The sequence below is a fragment of the Manis pentadactyla genome, chromosome 17, assembly GCF_030020395.1.
Source record: "Manis pentadactyla isolate mManPen7 chromosome 17, mManPen7.hap1, whole genome shotgun sequence".
NCBI classification, from domain to species: domain Eukaryota; kingdom Metazoa; phylum Chordata; class Mammalia; order Pholidota; family Manidae; genus Manis; species Manis pentadactyla.
This window is the reverse complement of record NC_080035.1, coordinates 27,115,423-27,130,561: the sequence shown is the minus strand read 5'-3', so window position 1 is coordinate 27,130,561 and position 15,139 is coordinate 27,115,423.

The window sequence follows — 15,139 nt, the reverse complement described above, 5'->3', positions numbered from 1 at the left end:
GCATAGAAGCCACAGGGCATAAATATGCAAAGATGTAAAAAGCTAACCTTTTCAGACAATAAGGCTTCTCTCTCACTTACCAACTTCACATTTCCCTGTATGGCCCCGGAAGATGACTGGTTAGCCAGAGACGGGTAAGATTCCTCAAGGGAGGAACAACCTAAGACAGGCACAGTCGCAGGGGGGCCATCAGGTGAGAAATTGGGGATCAACAGAGGTGAGGCTTAGAACTTCACCCCCCCTGTTCTGAGAGAAATCTTCTGCATACGTGGATGTTTTATTGCCCTGGTCTAGCTTGGATTAACACATAGTCTACAGGCACACACCTGATCATCTACATTTGCTCTCTTACAACACTAAACTATGTTTTCTACCTTTATCTTGTATCTACCTACCACTTCAGCATTTTATTAAAAATAATAATAAGAGAGAAATGTAGTATCCACACATAAATCAAGTATAAAAACCAAATGAGTATTCATATTTGAACTGACTGTTTAGAGTTCATAATGCATGAGCAAAACTGAAAGTTTCTGTGATGACTGCCCTTGTACTGTTCACTATGTAACTTATTCATTATGTAAGAATTTGTTCTCCATGTAAGAACTTGTTTGTTATGCCTCAGAAGATTGGAGACTGACGAAAATTAGGCTTGGGGTGGATTAATGATTGTGCATTGAGCATTGACTCCCCTATACAGAATTTTATTGTCGTTAACAATCATTTGATCAATAAATATGAGAGATGCCCTCACAAAAAAAAAAAAAAAAAAAAAAAAAATGAAAATCTCTGATGTCCCCTCCAACTCAGTCTTAGTGACTCAATCTCTGTGAACACTACCCTAGAGTTGATGATTGCATCGATAACTACTTTTAATTCGCCCCTTATTATAACCCTAGGCCACAGGTAATGGTTATCACAAGAACCTGTGAAGTGAGTGATGTTCTTTTTACTGGTGAAATAGCTGAGGCTTACAAGGTTGAGGAACACCCACTGGGTTGGGAAGTGGTGTTGCTGGGGAATGGAGCAAGGTCCAACTACGTCTAGGGCCTCTGTCCTGGCCGCTTCACTGCTCTAAGCTGCTTGTGCTGGGGGACTCCGTTATGTACAAGACTTCTGCTTTTTAAAGTAGATTTTATTAGTCATTGCCTTCTACAGAAGGAAGGGCACAAGTAAAGAAATGGATTCTACTAACTAGAGAGAGGAGGCTGCTTGACTCCACAATATAGCAATATTAGGAAGCCTTTGTCTCGTGCTGTCTTGCTCTGTAAATGTTTAATCTACATGGTCCTGTATTATTGTCGTTATATTATACATTCAATATGAAACAAGAAAAGGAAGTGCTCTATTTGGTAGACGTAATAAATTTGCATTTTAATAACTAAAAAAAAAAAAAAATCTAACTTAGTTTAAGATTACATATTGCAAAGCATATGAATCTAACACAATATAACAGATTATATGAAGTAGTTAAGAAAAAAATAGATAATTTACATAATTGTCATAATTATAATTGTCTATTTACCCCCTATACTAAGGAACTAATGGAAAAAAATGTATGTATATATGTATACATATATGTCCATACATATGTCTCTGACCTGGTGCCTAGCATAGAACTCCTAAAACCCTTCTAATTTCTTAAGTGACAAGAGCAGTAGGAGCATATTTGGTCTTTGATCTCAGTTCCTGATACAGAATTTCTAAATACTTGGAACTTCCTGAGTGATGGCAGTGTCTTTATTCTAATGAGGTGATTCATGGTGGGCTTCTGGATGGGAGCTATCAACAGAAAGACCAAGCCATGATTAAAAACAGAATTTTCAGTCCCAATCCCCATTCTCCACAGAGAGAAGAGGGGATGAAAATGGAGTTAATGATCAATCATGTCTATGTAATGAAGACTCCATTAAAAAGAAACAAAAAACATAAAAGAAAAAGAATCCCAGAGGTATGACAGAGTTTGAAGAACTTCCAGGTTGGTGAATACATGGAGGTTCTGAGAGAAAGGCAGGCCCACAGAGGGCATGGAAGCTCCGTTCATTTTCCCACATACTTTGCACTAATATCTCTTTAATCAGGCTGTTCATCTGTATAATTTCTCATATCTTTTTTTTAATTAAGGTATCATTGATATACAATTTTATGAAGGTTTCACTTAAACAACATTGTGCTCTCAACATTTACCCATATTGCCAAATCATCACCCCATCTATTGCAGTCACTGTCCATCAGTGTAGTAAGATGCTATAGAGTTATTATTTGTCTATTCCATTTGATCCTACATGCCCTACGAGCTACCCATATTGTGATGGCAAATTATGCTGTCTATTAATCCCCATCTCCCTTCCGAACCATCCAAACTCCCCAGACCCTACCTTGTGGTAACCACTGGCACTTGGAGTCCGTGAGTCTGTTGATCTTTTGTGTCTTTAGTTTTGCTTTGTAGTTATACTCCACAAATGAGTGAAATCATTTGGTACTTCTCTTTCTCTACTGAGTATAATATGCTCTAGCTCCATCCATGCTGTGGAAAATGGTAGGATTTGTTTAATTCTTATGATTGAAAAACATTACATTGTGTATATGCAACACCTCTTCTTTATCCATTCATCTACTGATGGACATTTAAGTTGCTTCCATATCTTGGCTATTATAAATACTGCTGCAATTAACATAGGGGTGTATATGTCTTTTTGAATCAGGGATCTTGTTTTGTTTGGGTAAATTCACAGGAGTGCAATTCCTGCTCAAATGGTATTTCTATTTTGAGTTTTTTGAGGAACCTCCATATTGCTTTCCACAATGGTTGAACTAGTTTAAATTCTCACCAGCAGTGTAGGAGTGTTCCCCTTTCTCCACATCCTCGCCAGCATTTGTTATTCCTTGTCTTTTTTATGTTGGCTATCCTAACTGGTGTGAGATGATATCTCATTATGGTTTTAATTTGCATTTCTCTGATAATTAGCGATGTGGAGCATCTTTTCATGTGCCTGTTGGCCACCTGAATTTCTTCTTTGGAGAAGTGTCTGTTCATAACCTCCACCCATTTTTTAGTAGGGTTATTTGCATTTTGGGCGTTGAGGCATGTGAGTTCTTATATATTTTGGATGTTAATCCCTTGTCAGATATATCATTTACAAATATTTGTATTTTTGTGGTAGCCATAGTGATTTTTCCTTTCTCATTTCTGATTCTTTTTATGTGTGTAGACTCTTTTTTTTCTTGATAAGTCTGGTGAGAGCTTTGTCTATTTTGTTTAATTTCTTGAAAAACCAGCTCCTGGTTTCATTGATCCTTTGTATTGTTTTATTCTTCTCAATTTTATTTATTTCTGCTCTGATGTTTGTTGTGTCCCCTCTACTGACTTTTGGCCTCATTTGTTCTTATTTTTCTAGTTTTATTAATTGTGAATTTATACAGTTCATTTGGGATTGTTCTTATTTCTTGAGGTAAGCCTGTATTTCAATACACTTTTCTCTTAAAATGGCCTTTGTTGCATCCCACAGGTCTTGAGCTGTTGAGTTGTTGTTTTCATTTGTCTAAGTATATTGCTTGATATCTGTTTTAATTTAGTCATCAACCCACTGATTATTTAGGAGCCGGTTGTTAAGCCTCCATGTTTATGGGCTTTTTGTTTTCTTTGAATAATTTATTTCTAGTTTCATACCTTTCTGGTCTGAGAAGCTGGATGGCAGAATTTCGATATTTTTTATTTTACTGATGCTCATTTGTGTCTTAGTATGGAATCTACTCTGTAATATGTTTCATGTACACTTAAGAATGTGTATCCTGTTGCTTTTGGGTGGAGTATTCTGTAGATGTCTGTTAGGCCCATCTGCTACAATGCATTGTTTAGTGCCTCTGTCTCCTTATTTTCTGTCTGGTTGATCTTCCTTTTGGAGTGCATGGTGTGCTGAGTCTCCTAAAATGAATGCATTGCATTCTTATTTCTCCTTTAATTCTGTTAGTATTTATTTCACATATTCAGGTGCTCCTATATTGGGTGCATAGATATTTATATTGGTTATATCCTCTTGTTCGGCTGATCCCTTTATCAACATGTAATGTTCTTGCCTCTTTTTACTTTGTTTTGAAACCTAATTTGCCTAATGCAAGTATTGCCACTCCTGCTTTTTTTTCTCCCTATTATTTGCATGGGCTATCTTTTTCCATCCCTTCACTTTTGGTCTGTCTATGTCTTTGGGTTTGAAGTGAGTCTCTTCTAGGCAGCAAAGAGATGGGTCTTTTTCTTAATCCATTTTGTAACTCCATGTCTTTTGATTGGTGCACTCAGTCCATTCATATTTAGGATGATTATCAGTAGATATGTACCTTTTGCCATTGCAGGCTTTAGCTTCGTGGTTACCAAAGGTTCAAGTGCAGCTTCTTTACTATCTAGCAGTCTAACTTAACTCACTTTCTGCACTATTTCAAACACAATCTAAAGGTTCTTTTCTTTTTCTCCTTTCTTTTTATCCTCTTCCACTCTTTATAAACTAGGTGTCATATTCTGTAGTCTTTGTGTATCCCCTGACTGACTCTGTGGGTACTTGATTTAATTTTGCATTTGCTTAGTAATTAATTGGTCTACATCCATCATTGTGGTTTTATTTTCTCTGGTGAAAGCTATTTAGCCTTAGGAGCATTTCCACTTAGTGCAGTCCCTTTAAAACAAACTGTAGAGATTATTTGTGGGAGATAAATTCCATGAATTTTGCTTATCGGCAAATTGCTTATTCTCTGCTTCAAATTTAAATGATAATAGTTCTGGGTAGTATATTCTTGGTTGGAGACCCTTCTGTTTTATTGCATTAGATATACCATGCCACTTCCTTCTGGCCTGAAAGGTTTCTCCTGAGAAGTTTCCTGATAGACTGATGGGGTTTCCTTTATAAGTGATCTTTTTTCTCTCTCTGGCTGCATTCAATATTCTCTCCTTGTCCTTGATCATTGCCATTTTAATTATTATCTGTCTCAGTGTTGTCTTCCTTGGGTCCCTTCTGTTGTGAGACCTCCCTACTTCTGACTTAAGAGACTATTTCCTTCTCCAAATTGGGGAAGTTTCAGAGCATTTATGTCCACACAGAGACTTCCTATTCCTTTTTCTATCTCTTCTTCTTCTGGTACCCCTATAATGTAAATATTGTTCCATTCAAATTGATTGCACAGTTCTCTTATTCTTTCATTCCTAGAGATCCTTTTTCTCTTTGTGCTTCAGCTTCTTGTTTTCCTGTTGTCTAATTCAATTTCATGCCATCTCCTATACCTTATCTAATCTACTTTTAAATGCCTTCATGTGTGTTTTATTACAGATACTGTATTTCATATATATAAATAAATAAATATATATATCATTAATATTCAATTACATTAGCAACACTGTGGTTACTAGATTTCCCCCCATTAGCAAGTCCCCACCACATACCCCATTACAGTCACTGTCCATCAGCATAGTAAGATGCTATAGAATCACTACTTGTCTTCTCTGTGCTCTACTGCCTTCCCCATGACCCCTCACCCCTTACATTATGTGAGCTAATCATAATGTACCTTTTTCCTTTATCCCTCCCTTCCCACCCACCCTCCCCAGTCCCTTTCCATTTGGTAACTGTTAGCCCATTCTTGGGTTCTGTGAGTCTGCTGCTGTTTTGTTCCTTCAGTTTTTGCTCTGTTCTTTTACTCCACAGATGAGTGAAATTATTTATACTTCTCTTTCTCTGCCTGGCTTATTTCACTAAGCATAATACCTTCTAGCTCCATCCATGTTGTTGCAAATGATAGGATTTGTTTTCTTCTTATGGCTGAATAATATTCCATTGTGTATATGTACTACATGTTCTTTATCCATTCATCTACTGAAGGAAAATTAGGTTGCTTTCATTTCTTGGCTATTGTAAATAGTGCTACGATAAACAGAGGGGTGTATATGTATTTTTCAAGCTAGGCTCTTGCATTCTTAGGGTAAATTACTAGGAGTGGAATTCCTCATTCAAATGGTATTTCTATTTTGAGGTTTTTGAGGAACCTCCATACTGCTTTCCACAATGGTTGAACTAATTTACATTCCCCCAGCAGTGTAAGAGGGTTCCCCTTTAACCACATCCTCGCCAACATTTGTTGATTTGTTGTTGTTTGTCTTTTGGATGGTGGCCATCCTAACTGGTGTGAAGTGACATCTCAATGTGGTTTTAATTTGCAGTTTTCTGATGATTAGTGATGTGAAGCATCTTTCCATGTGCCTGTTGGCCATATGAATTTCTTCTTTGGAGAAGTGTCTGCTCATATCCTCTCCCCATTTCTTAATTGCATTATTTGCTTTTAGTTTGTTGAGGTGTGTGAGCTCTTTGTATTTTGGATGTCAACCCCTGATTGGATATGTTATTTATGAATATATTCTTCCATACTGTAGGATGCCTTTTTATTCTATTGATGGTGTCCTTTGCTGTACAGAAGCTTTTTAGTTTAATATAGTCCCATTTGTTCATTTTTGCTTTTTGTTTTACTTGCCTATGGATACATTTTCATGAATAAGTTGTTCATGCTATAGGCGGAGCTACCCTCCAGCTGGCCTGGCACTAAGGTGGGTGCAAAAGGTGTGTGGAATTGGAGCCTGCTGGGCAGAAAAGAGTAGCAGGCTGTGTACTGCAGTGGGGGTTATTGGGTCTGTGATGCCAGCCAGGCAGATGGAGCATCTAAAGCTCCTGAGAGTTCCTAACCTGCTGGGCTGAGTGTGCTGAGACAATTTTGTCCACCTGCCTTTTATCCTGAGCAGAGATCTCTGTGTAATCTTCGCTCTTTAAGTGTCCTTCTCACTGCTGGAAGGGTTTCAAAATGCCACCTTTCTTTTGTTCCAGGGGGTCTAGTTTTGCATACCTGTTCTCCACAAGTGGCTGGAATAATCTCAGTCTCTCCCAGTACTCTGCCCATCTTTGCTTTCTAACCCCACTAATCTCCAGAGTACCATGTAATGTGGGTTCATGCTCCCCAAGCAGATCTCCAGTGGTGCATGTTCAGCAGCCCTAGGCTTCTACTCCCTCCCTGCTGTTTCTCTTCCTCCTATCTGTGAACTCAGGTTGGGGTGAGGGCTTGGGTCCCATGGTATCACAGATTTGCTACTTTACTCTTTCCTGTGAGGTCTTGTCTTCCCAAGACCTAGGCAGTCTGCTCTGCAGTCTTCAGGTCACTTTTTCTGCATTAGTTGTATTTGCTGTATTTTCCTGTTTCATGTGGTTTTGGGAGGAGATTTCTGCCTCACTTCTCATGCTGCCATATTTTTCTGACCCCCATCATATCTTTTTATAATAAACTGGCAAACAGTAAAAAATTGTTTTCCTGAGTTCTGTGAGCCACTCTAACAAATGAATCAAACCCAAGGAGTGGTAGCAGAAATCTCAAATTTGTAGCTGATAGATCTGAAGCACAGATGACAACTTGGACTTGTGACTGGTGTCTAAAGTTGTCGGGGCAGTCTTGTGGGTGGGATCTGACACTAATCGCAGGCAGATAGTGTCAGAATTTAGTTAAATTTAGAACTCCCAGCAGGTGTTGCAGAATTGCTTGGTGTGAAAAAACCTCTATACATCTGGCTTCAGAGGTGTTGTGAAGGTAAAGAAGAAACACAGGAGAAGTGTAGTTTTTCTTAACAGTATCTTATTATATAATGTTAGTTAATGAAAGACTTCAAAAGAAATTTAGAATTGATATATGATTATAGCATTAAATACATATTTTAAAATCATACATTTTTAAATAGAAAGGTATGTACACACATGCAATACATGTTATATAACATATATATTATATATATATAACATATGTATATTCATTATATATATACATACATATATTACCTAAAATGTAAGTGAATATTCCTTTCATTTTTAAAGAGATAATATAAAATATATGAGACACATGTGATTTATGTGATGTTTGAATGTATTTAATTTATTTCACCATTTTGTTTCTGTTACTGTCCTGACATCAACCATTACTTATTGTGAGAGTTTCTACTATTACAGTCCTCCTTTCATTTCCTGTTTCTAATGTGTCATAACCTAGGATTATAGATACATCTGTATAATTAGAACATAATGTAAACTACATTAAAGGCTTTGGAATTAGTAGGTTTTCACTAAATAGTAAATGTGTGAATTCTCATTTTTAAAACTTCTGGTTTTGTGATAATTATTAATGTAAACAAAGGTCACTGACATACAAATATTTTAGTGAATCATTACCACTGTGAACAAAGTTTTATATATATTAATTTACAAACAGAGCCATCACTTATAAGTCAAATACTACATACCTCTTTCTCACTTTGTAAGACAAAATTGAGTAAATTACATTGCCTATTTTAAAGAAAATTATCAGTTTTGGAGGTAGATACAGAAGCAAATATTGGTCCTTTAAACTATAAGTGTATGCTACAACAGAGGAAATACAGAGGAAGAAAAATAAAAAGTAATAAGATATTAAACTAATACTATCTCATCTCTCATGCTAAAATTTCTTGTGGTAAAAACCTAAACATGATGAATTAAATGCAAACTGTTAATGGAAAATATACAAATACAGAATATATGTGCATTTTTATATATAAGTATATATATATATAATATATATGCCTGTACTGCAAAATTCAGCTTCTTAAAAATTAAAATTTTTAGAGACCAAAACAAATAATGAAGCCAAAATCCAGAAAAGTAAGCAAATGTAGATGTTAGTGGCTTCCCTTGGGAACAGACTGAACTATGCTATTCCTGTGCTTCAGTTTTAACTGATACGGAATAAAGAGAGAGAGAATGAGGAAAATAATAATAATAAAGAAACAAAATCTAGGACTGACCATATTAAGAATTATTTACAAGACCCTGCATAAACTTTGGCCATTTCCATTGTACACAGATTGAAAGAGGCCACTCTTAAAGAGAGAAATAAGAAATAAGTAATCTGTGCCCAACTCTTGGTTGGTAAAGGGGTAAAATCTCCCTCAATTTATCCACTGAATTATGTTCAGTGTTTTTGTCTTTCCCTAGTTGCCCTGTAGAAACACAAGAAGTTTTTCTCTTTTACTACACAACTCTATCCCATAACTTAATTAATTCCTCAGAAAACAGTACTAATGATCATGAACTCACAATTCATCTAAAAACACTAACCATAGAGTGAGGACCACCTACAAATACAAAGACTAGAGTGACAATTGACTTACCACCAATAATAGAAGACAGAAAACAGCAATGAGACAAAGTACTGTGCAAAAATAAATGTTAACTTATAACTACATATTAAGAGATGTATTCTTTAATTTGTGAGGAGAAATTAAATATATTTTTAGGAAAAATAGTTTTATTAACAATTAATCCTTTTTAAGTAACTCCTATATCATATGAGAAAATGAAAATGACCCCAAGAAATAGTTGTGACAAAATGAAGGATGGTGAGAAAAGAAGATAATATGAGTATAAACAAAAGACATAGAAAATAAAACATAACATCTAATTTGTTACTTTGAAACAAATAATACAACTAAAGAGCAACGATATCCAATTAAGGAGGGAGTGTTTAAAAAAAAAGGTTAGTTTTCTAAGCTCCTTGTAGGGAAAATGGAAGTTCCCTATGCAGGCACATACTTGCATATCCATTGGCAATAAGCCATTATTGCCTGTGTTGCTATAAAAAGAGCTCCCCAGTGCTAAGAGCCCAGTTCAGAGAAAAGAGCTAGAGAGCAGGAGAGAGGAGAGCAGGGGCTGAAGACAGGGGCAGAGCCTGGAGCATAGGCTGAGCCAGAGGCAGAGACTGAGATGGGCTTGCTCCTTGTAGACTGCCAGGTGCAGATGTGTTTCTAACACTGGACCCACTATCATGAGAATAAAGCTTGGTATAAGTCCAATTTTACCCCAAATGTTTTGTTGTTATTATTCAGTCTCACCAAATCCAGAGTGAACCTGCCTGAAGCTGAAACCATCAGGAAAGACACTCCTTTAAAACAGTGTTGAATAACTAATAAGGTTAAGAGAATGTTGAATTTTACTTTTTTAGCAATTACATTTAGAAATTATTTATTTAATTTCCATACACTCCTTTGTGGGGAATTTAGAAGTATAATTTTGTTATTGATTTCTAATTATTGCTTTATAGTATCCAAATTGTTTAATCCATGGAGTGGAATTTTTATTCCAGGAATTGTACTTTTGAGTTCCAGAAGTTCCATTATGTCAGATTTGTTTCCCTTTCTATGCTGATTTTCTATGTGTTCATTATGACTATTATTTAAGTATATGAATACATTTATTAGATTGGCTTCCAAGTATTTGGCTGCTCATTTTATCATGAATCATCTTGGGGTCTGTTTCTGTTAATTTTTTCTGGACAATAGATACATTTCCTGGTTCTCTGGATGTCAATTATTGTAAACTGGATACATTTAAAACTAAGTACATTGTAGAAATTTTGGTTTGGTTATTCTGCTCTGAATAATTCTGTTTTATTTCAGTCAGGAATTTATTTATATAGTGGACTAAAAACTTTACATCTTGAAGGTTTGTTTTGTTAGAGTTGGAAATTAAGAAAATCTGAGATATTTATGAAATTCCCCTAATTTGGTGGGACTTAAACTCCTCTACCTCTTTTCATAAAAAGCACCTAAAAGCTCTGATTAATTTTCTCAATCTTCTAATTATTTGTTTGCTTGTTTTGTTTTTGTTTATGTCTTCAATCTCACTTGGCTCAATGGATTCTCCCCTACATATGAACACTGTAGGTATCAATCAAGAATATAATAGGAATTTTATGCAGATATTGTGCCTTACCTTCTGTAAGGCTCTCCTTTCTTGGGTTAACCTACACAATGCCTAGTCCCTGTAGCAGTCCTCAACTTTGGTGTCTGATACATCAATTCAATAAGATTTCAGATTTCAGCCTGAGTTCTTTTTTCATTGTAACAGATGGATTGGGACATGTCCCGGGGAGAAAGGCCTTATAAATGTGGTTGTTATGCAACATGCTATCAACTTGTAGGCTTAAATTCCTAGTAGTTTCTGTATGTTTTAATTATTACCAGTTATCTTCGAGAATTTGTTTTAAGTAATTTTTTTCCAAACTTCATAATTCCTATCTGAACAATTTTTATTCTAATACAAGGTTACCTGTCATTAACCGCACTGTACTTTCTATGCTTGCAGTCTTTCTACAATGGAGTATTTGCAATAGAGATCTCATGGCACACAAAGTATAAAATATTAATTATTTGGCTATTTACAAGAAAGTTTGCATATCACTGAATAGTAAAATAAGTCAAAAAGATATTCTTCTCCCATGTAATAATATCATATATTTTTCTTAAGAAGAACTACTTTACTCATTCTGCTTTCACTTTACAAATTTCAAAAATATTTATCATCTCTTCCAGTTCTACAAAACAAAAATATGCAGACATGAGTAGGGATATTTCCAAAATATAAAAATTAATACATCTATATTTATAGACTATTGTCACAATATGAAAAGATTTCCAACTCTCCAAAATAATATTATAAAAGGTTACTTTGAAGATACTTGTAATGTTAATAGAAGCATGATATATTTACTTTGGTTAAATCTCAGGATGAATACCTCTATGTACAATATTTAGCAATGCATTTTCTATCTTTGAACATTTTTTATTTCACACATACACTTTGTAGAAAAATATAATTTCATACACTCTCCCCAATAAGCTTCCACCCACATATATGCTATTATTATATTTTGCTTTGATAAAACTATGTAAATATTTTATTAATAAGTGTAAGGCACTACATTCATCAAGATAAAAATAATTTCATACCTAAAATGCTTCAAATATATATTATTATCTGCTTATGACTTTATTCTTCATTTTAATCACTATTCCTTCTTTACCTATAATCTTTTTGTTCCTTTCATAGGTGATAAAAGGAAATTTATGCATGACTTAATCCAGCTACATTTAAAATTGATTCATTTCTGTTTTTGTTTTTCCCCCTAAGTCAGCAATGAATCTAACACACTTATGAGCTGATATTTTATAATTGGTGTTATAACAGTTGCTGATGACTAGTCCTATTGTACTACAAACAAAACACGAGAACTTTGTCATATTTTTAATGCAAACCAAATGACTAAATCTGGAAAAGAAGGGAATCAGTTAACTAAAACCACGTACACTATTTATTAGTTCTAGGAAAAATTAAAACCTTAAAAGGACTAACACAAGAAAATTGCTCACAACAGTATGAAATTCATTGCATATTATATTTTCTTTCAAAAGAAAGATTTCTTTTCAAAAAGTCAGTAGATTAGCAAACTAAAATGCTTTCACATTTTGATGTAATTATACTGATTCCAATAATAGATGATTAGGTTTAGAATTAAATTAATCATGGTTTTTCAATAGTAATAGCAATATGCTTTTAGAAGATAGTCAATAAAACTCTTCAATAAAGTACCTCTATATCTGTATGTAAGAAGCAGCATGATGGAGTTCCTAAGAACAAAGGATCAGCAGCAAAATAGATCACATTTAAAATTTAACTTTACCACTTACCCATAGTTGTGTCCTTGGGCAAAATACAACACAGTTTGCCTTAGTTTTTTAAATTAATATAGGAACAACAACAGTATTTTCATCATAGTGTTATTATGAGGTAAATAAATAAATATATTAAAAATTTTTAGTATAGTGTAAACATAAAATTACTAGTTATTTATGTGTTTATTTCCCTTATCAAATTACCTTATATATGTTCTGTCCATGATATTTATTAATACAAAAATTACCATAGTTATGAATATAAAATCAAATTATGCAACAAATGCTAGTGGTAAAAATCATAGCTTTTTAATGGTAAAAAAAAAGCAAAGAATCCACTCCAAAACTACTAGATCTAATATCTGAATTCAGCAAAGTTGTGGGATACAAAACTAATACGCAGAAATATGTTGCATTCCTACACACTAACAATGAACTAGCAGAAAGAGAAATCAGGAAAACAGTTCCATTAACAATTGCATCAAAAAGAATAAAATACCTAGGAATAAACCTAACCAAGGAAGCAAAAGATCTATACCCTGAAAGCTACAAGACACTCAAAAGAGAAATTAAAAATACCAACAAATATAAACACATCCCATGTTCATGGATAGGAAGAATTAATATTGTCATAATGGCCATCCTGCCTAAAGCAATCTACAGATTCAATGTGATCCCTATCAAAATACCTAAAGCATTCTTCAATGAACTAGAGCAAATAGCTCTAACATTTACATGGAACTACAAAAGACCCTGAATAGTCAAAGCAATCCTGAGAAGGAAGAATAAAGCAGGGGGGTTATGCTCCCAGACTTCAAGCTCTACTACAAAGCCACAGTAATAAAGACAATTTGGTACTGGCACAAGAACAGAACCATAGATCAATGGAACAGACTAGAGTGCCCAGATATAAACCCAAGCATATACGGTCAATTAATATATGATAAAGGGGCCATGGACATACAATGGGGAAATGACAGCCTCTTGAACAACTGGTGTTGGCAAAACTGGACAGCTACATGCAAGGGAAAGAAACTGGATTATTGTCTAACCCCATACACAAAAGTAAACTCCAAATGGATCAAAGACCTGAATGTAAGTCATGAAACCATAAAACTCTTAGAAGAAAACATAGGAAAAATCTCTTGAATATAAACATGAGCAACTTTCTCATGAACATATCTCCTCAGACAAGGGAAATAAAATAAAAAATGAACAAATGGGACTACATCATACTAAAAAACTTCTGTACAGCAAAGGACACCATCAGTAGAACAAAAAGGCATCCTACATTATGGGATAATGTACTTGTAAATGACATATCCAACAAGGGGTTAACATCTGAAATATATAAAGAACTCACATGCCGCAACACCCAAAAAGGAAAAATCCCTGTTAAAAAATGGGTGGAGGATATGAACAGACAATTCTACAAAGAAGAAATTCACATGGCCCACAGGCACATGAGAAGATGCTCCACATCACTAATTATCAGAGAAATGCAAATTAAAACCACAATGAGATATCATCTCACACCAGTTAGGATGGCCAGCATAGAAAACAATAGGAACAACAAATGCTGGCGAGGATGTGGAGAAAGGGGAACACTCTTACACTGCTGGTGGGAATGTGAACTGGTTCAACCATTGTGGAAAGCAGTACGGAGGTTCCTCAAAAAACTAGAAATGGAAATACCATTTGACCCAGGAATTCTACTCCTAGGAATTTGACCTAAGAATGCAGTTTCTCAGTTTCAAAAAGATATATGCACCCCTATGTTTATGGCGGCAATATTTGCAATAGCCAACAGATGCAAGCAACCTAGTCCAATGGTGGATGAATGGATGAAGAAGATATGGTACAAGTGCACAATGGAGTATTGTTTGGCCTTAGGAAGAAAACAGGTCCTACCTTTTGCAATAGCATGGATGGAGCTGGAGTGTGTTATGCTCAGTGAAGTGGGCTGGGTGGAGGGGGAGAGGTACCAAATGATTTCACTAATCTGTGGATCATAGGAATTAAACAAAAACTGAAGGAACAAAACAGCAGCAGACTCACAATACCCAAGAATGGACAAACAGCTGCCAAAGGGAAAGGGACTGAGGAGCTTGGGGGATGGGAAGGAGAGATAAGAGGAATAAGGGGCAGTACGATTAGTACACATAATGTGTGGGGGCATGGGGAAGGCAGTATAGCACAGAGAAGACAAATAGTGACTCTATAGCATCTTACTACACAGATGGACAGTGACTGTAATGGGGGATGTGGTAGGGACTTGATAATGGGGGAAATCTAATAACCACAATATTGCTCATGTAATTGTATATTAATGGCACCAAAAAAATCCTTAATGAAATATTAGTAACCTGAATTTTAAATTATAGCAAAAGGATGATTCAAAAAAAAGCTTTCATATATATAAGAAAGAAAAGACAAGCAATTTCGTAGAAAACAGAAATGGAATATAAGTAAGAAAAAATGGAAAAAGGCAAATCAAAATGGCTGGCAAACATATGAAAATATATTCAAATACATTAGTAGCTCAAAAAATACAAATTAGGATTAAAATACACATCACTTTAT